Source organism: Nilaparvata lugens, chromosome Y (genome assembly GCF_014356525.2).
Source record: "Nilaparvata lugens isolate BPH chromosome Y, ASM1435652v1, whole genome shotgun sequence".
Classification (NCBI taxonomy): domain Eukaryota; kingdom Metazoa; phylum Arthropoda; class Insecta; order Hemiptera; family Delphacidae; genus Nilaparvata; species Nilaparvata lugens.
The window spans coordinates 6,949,256-6,954,491 of NC_052519.1; positions in this window are offsets into that span (position 1 = coordinate 6,949,256).

The following is a 5,236-nucleotide window of genomic DNA, read 5'->3' on the forward strand; positions in this document are numbered from 1 at the left end:
GGTTAGGATGATGTCTATTAGCTCGACTTCGGCCGGAAAGAGCCGGAAAATCCCATTCAATTCGGATCGAAAACTTTATCGTCCGGAGACGACCGTGCACGGACGAATGAACCTGTTGCAAGCAAAGACGAGCATCTATTCCTTTCTTTCTTGAGGGATCGTTCGGACGATTTCGGTAGTTTTCGGCCGATGCTAGTTCGGACGAAAACGGTTCTAGTGGACGGCCCACCTAATTGATAGATAATCAATACATTCAGAAAAATAAATAGGAGAACTGGTAAATAGTAAGTGAATAATAAATAGATAAATGTGAATACTTACTTGCAGCACTACTGGAGCTATCAACACTATTCACGCCTTCCAGATCTCCTCTAGTGTGCCAGGGTAGCATAATAGGGCTCTCGCCTTCATTAGGAGCGCCGTAACTGCTTTCAGTTTCTAGAAACGGAATTGAACAATCAATCAACAGACAAAATACTTAATTGATAACTTTAATTGACTGCCACAATAATTATTTTAGCCAGAAAAAAATACAGCTAATGTAGTTTGTTCAGGGAGCCAAGAGACATAGTTTATGTCTGGTTACAAGACATTTGAACAAATTCTTAGGGCCGGTTTCCCAGCTCGGGATTCATCCAAGTTCTAGACTTTAAACAGCTGGAGTCAGAAAATTGACTTTCCGAAACGGGGCGTAGTCGCAGTTTTCATGATAATCTTTATTTTCTCATTTCTATGATTGGAAAAGTTTTTCCTTGACGAAATAAAACATTCCTCAATAATGCGAAATAGCTGAGACTTTACACTATTTTATCTTTATTTTGAGTTCAATTTTCTAGTTTTTTGGAATTGAATTTAAAAGTGGACTACGACGAGGCCCCGTTTCGGAAAGCCAGTTTTCTGACTCCAGGTGTTCAAAGTCTAGAAATTGCTAAATCCCGAACTCGGAAACCAGCCCTTACAGTTTCCCGGTTCCCTACTTGAGAAATGAAAAACTTTGAAAGATCTACAGGGTGCAGTCTGCAATAGAGCTAGTATTTATTTTCTTCATAACGATATTTGAATCAACATGCATTTGGATTGAGAATACCATGCAAGGATTATTGATAAAATATGAATGTTCGTATACTATCATGTACACCCTGAGTAGCTTCAGAGGTGGGTGATTGATACCCAGGTGTTGCTCCTGGATGACTTTGCTCAGTCGTAATGTGGGCGGGGAAAGGAGGCAAGTCGAAGTTCCTCTTCCTTCTTCTTTGTGCCTCAGCTGGCGTGAACAGCACCTCCTGGTGCTTCTGACGGCGTGAAGGTCGCTCTCTTCTCTGATGACACCACTTTGATGTAATTTTGAATTGGCCTTACGGCCTCGGTTCCGCTCCAGTGAAGTAGGAAGAGGAAGGACAGGAGGGATAGGGACGGCAGACAACGGTCAGCTGTGCCCTGGGGAGAAGGAAGAATAGGGACGGCAGACAACGGTCCGCTGTGCCCTGGGGAGAAGGAAGAATAGGGACGGCAGACAACAGTCCGCTGTGCCCTGGGGAGGATGGAAGAATAGGGACGGCAGACAATAGTCCGCTGTGCCCTGGGGAGAAGGAAGGATAGGGACGGCAGACAACGGACCGCTGTGCCCTGGGGAGATGGAAGGATAGGGATGGCGGACAATGGTCCGCTGTGCCCTGGGGAGATGGAAGGACAGGGACGGCAGACAACGGTCCGCTGTGCCCTGGGGAAATGGGAGGATAGGGATGGCAGACAACGGTCCGCTGTGCCCTGGGGAGATGGAGGGACAGGGACGGCAGACAACGGTCCTCTGTGCCCTGGGGAAATGGGAGGACAGGGACGGCAGACAACGGTCCGCTTTGCCCTAGGGTGATGGAAGGTCAGGGACGGCAGACAACGGTCCGCTGTGCCCTGGGGAAATGGAAGGACAGGGACGGCAGACAACGGTCCACTGTGCCCTGGGGAAATGGGAGGACAGGGACGGCAGACAATGGTCCGCTGTGCCCTGGGGAGATGGAAGGTTAGGGACGTACGGCAGCCAACGGGCCGCTGTACAAGGACAGGATGTCGGGGACGTACGACAGCCAACGGGCTGCTGTACAAGGACAGGAGGTCGGGGACGTACGGCAGCCAACGGGCCGGGCCGCTGTACAAGGAGCTGGAAGGTTGTGAGCGGAATGCTGTGGTCTGGAGCTCGTCCGGCTTCTAAATACTCCCCCAAAGTGGAGGGGATGGAGTTGTGCCGCCGCCAGAGGCGGTGGAAATCGTCTTGATGCGCGGAAGATGGTGCGCCATCGGTACCTTCCTTATCTCCGCGGTCGGCTGGCTTTGCTGATAGCCGAGCGTCTTTCAATAATATTATCAACTATTCTCTCGTCACAATTTTACTTTGTGACAATACAGTCATCTCTCTTCCTATGCCACACATTGGCTGCTTCAGTCATAAGAAAATGCACAACCAAAAAAAAAGGGTTATTTAGTTCTCATTTGATAGAAGATACAAATAAACGCGAGCAAAGCTATCCACATTTTGCTCACTTGAAGGTTTTAGTGAGGATAAAACTTACAAGATTGATTTTGATTCAAGTCTATAAAACTTGAACACGACACAAAACAGTTAATCCAAAGTTGAAAAACATGCATGAATAAAGCCTGGGGGGCTTCTAAATTAAAGCCCGAGAATGCTAATTTCTTCCACCAGAGCAGACATAATCTAGTAGGCAGACTTGACTTCAAGCATTGAACTAGCAGCTGAGACATGCGCGCTAAATACAAAAATCTGGTGTGGTACACTCACACAACGTTCCTTGTTCATTGATCTATAAGCCTCATTCTTAAATGAGGATAATTTAGGGGAATAACATTATGCCAATTGGCGGCTAAATAACTACGATTATACTATTGTTATTGTGTTCAGAGTACATTTTCCTTTGTTTGAATTATGAAATTTCAGGATTTTTTGAAAGTTGTCAAAACAGACAGCTGTTCGACAAATAAAATATCGACATGTGTTCTTTTGAAAAAACTGCTCTACCTACCCACCTCACGCACGAGAAAGAGGTTACAAAGTAAATTTCTCAGGGATGGGTGGGACCCCCTGTTAGTTTCTCAGGGAGGAGACTCATTCCAGTTATTAGAGCTGATATATAACTATACAGAGTATGAATTTGAAAAAAATCGGTCAAGTCATTTTCGAGAAAATCGTGATAGAAATTTAACAAAATTGATTCTTCTCAGGAATATTACGGAACTCCTGCAATTTTCACAGAAATGAGACTCATGTCAGTTGATAGGGCTTATAAATAGCTATCCATGGTATAAATTTGAAGAAAATCGTTAGAGCCGTTTTCGAGAAAACCGTGAAAAACATGGTTTTTTAGTAATTATCCGCTATTTTTTCCGCCATTTTGAATTGAATTTTATTGAATTCCTTATTGTCGTGTCCTCATGGTATAAGGACCTCAAGTTCAAAATTTCAAGTCAATCGGTTAATTAGAAATGGAGTTATCGTGTTCACAGACATACACACATACACACACACACACACACATACACACACACACACACATATATACACACACACACACACACACACACACACACACACACACACACACACACACACACACACACACACACACACACACACACACACACACACACACATATATACACACACACACACACACACACACACACACACACACACACACACACACACACACACACACACACACACACACACACACACACACACACACACACAGACCAACACCCAAAAATCATGTTTTTGGACTCAGGGGACCTTGAAACGTATAGAAAACTTGAAATTGGGGTACCTTAATTTTTTTTGGAAAGCAATACTTTCCTTACCTATGGTAGTAGGGCGAGAAAAGTAAAGATGAAATGAGGAAAAATGCAAAGTGAGATTTAACAAGAATAATATTGCAATAAATGCTATGGTACGTTTTCATAGGTAGAATACAAACAATTTTCTGTTTAATTTAGATGGTGATATTGTACTAGGTAATTGATAAACAACGAACTTGTCACACGAACTGATTTCGAATGAAAAGTAGTTTGCAATTACGTCGTTTTATTCATTGGAGTGGAGTCACAATTGCATGAAATGTAAAGCTTTATAGCAATATGACAAGAACATCCTCTTGTAGGCTATGTTCCGCCTCGCTCAACATTATATTATGCTAAAAAATTAAAAGAATTATTCTCTCTCACTTTTCTGAATCTGAGTGCTGTCCTGCTGGACACCAACAAATGAAAATCGCTTTGATACTCTAAGTTTTCTAGCTAGTAGTATAAAAAGGGCGACTCTGGGGCACAAGTGCCCCAGAATTGCCCTTCACCTCAAGGTCATCCAGGTCAACCAAACCTAACCTCAAGGTCATCCAGGTCAACCAAACCTAACCTCAAGGTCATCCAGGTCAACCAAACCTAACCTCAAGGCCATCCAGGTCAACCAAACATAACCTCAAGTCCATCCAAGTCAACCAAACCTAACCTAACCTGAAAAAAAAATTAAAAAGAAAAAAAAATGAAAAATTAAATAAATAAAAAAAATTAAAAAAAAATTTGAGAAAAAAAAAATTAAAAAAAATTAAAAACATATGAAATTGGGAATAAATCATTGGGGATCTTGAACTGTGGGCTATAAAAGGAGTTGTTCTGCAAGGAGTGGGACATTGTGTCTTGTGCAGTCGTGCTGCCAGTACATGTGTGTGTGTGTGTGATTTTCGTGTATTTGTTTTGGATCACTTTCATCTTTATCGAAAAAAAAAAAAATTAAAAAACACATGAAATTGGGAATAAATAGGGGAAAAAACACATAAAATCAGTAATAAATGAAAAAAAAAACTCGGGGCTCTGAACTCTGAACTTGGGGCTATGAACTCTGAACTTGGGGCTCTAAACTCTGAACTTGGGGGTCTGAACTCTGAACTTGGGGGTCTGAACTCTGAACTCAGGCTCTGAACTCTGAACTCGGGGCTCTGAACTCTGAACTTGGGGCTCTGAACTCGGGGCTCTGAACTCAGGACTCTGGACTCAGGCTCTGAACTCTGGACTTCTGGACTCTGGTCTCGGGGCTCTGAACTCTGGACTCTGGACTCGGGGCTCTGAACTCTGGACTTCTGGACTCTGGACCCTAAACTCTGAACTCAAATGTCCTGCGTCGTTGAAAATGTCTGTCAACAAGATAATACCATGATTATGTAGTTCCTCC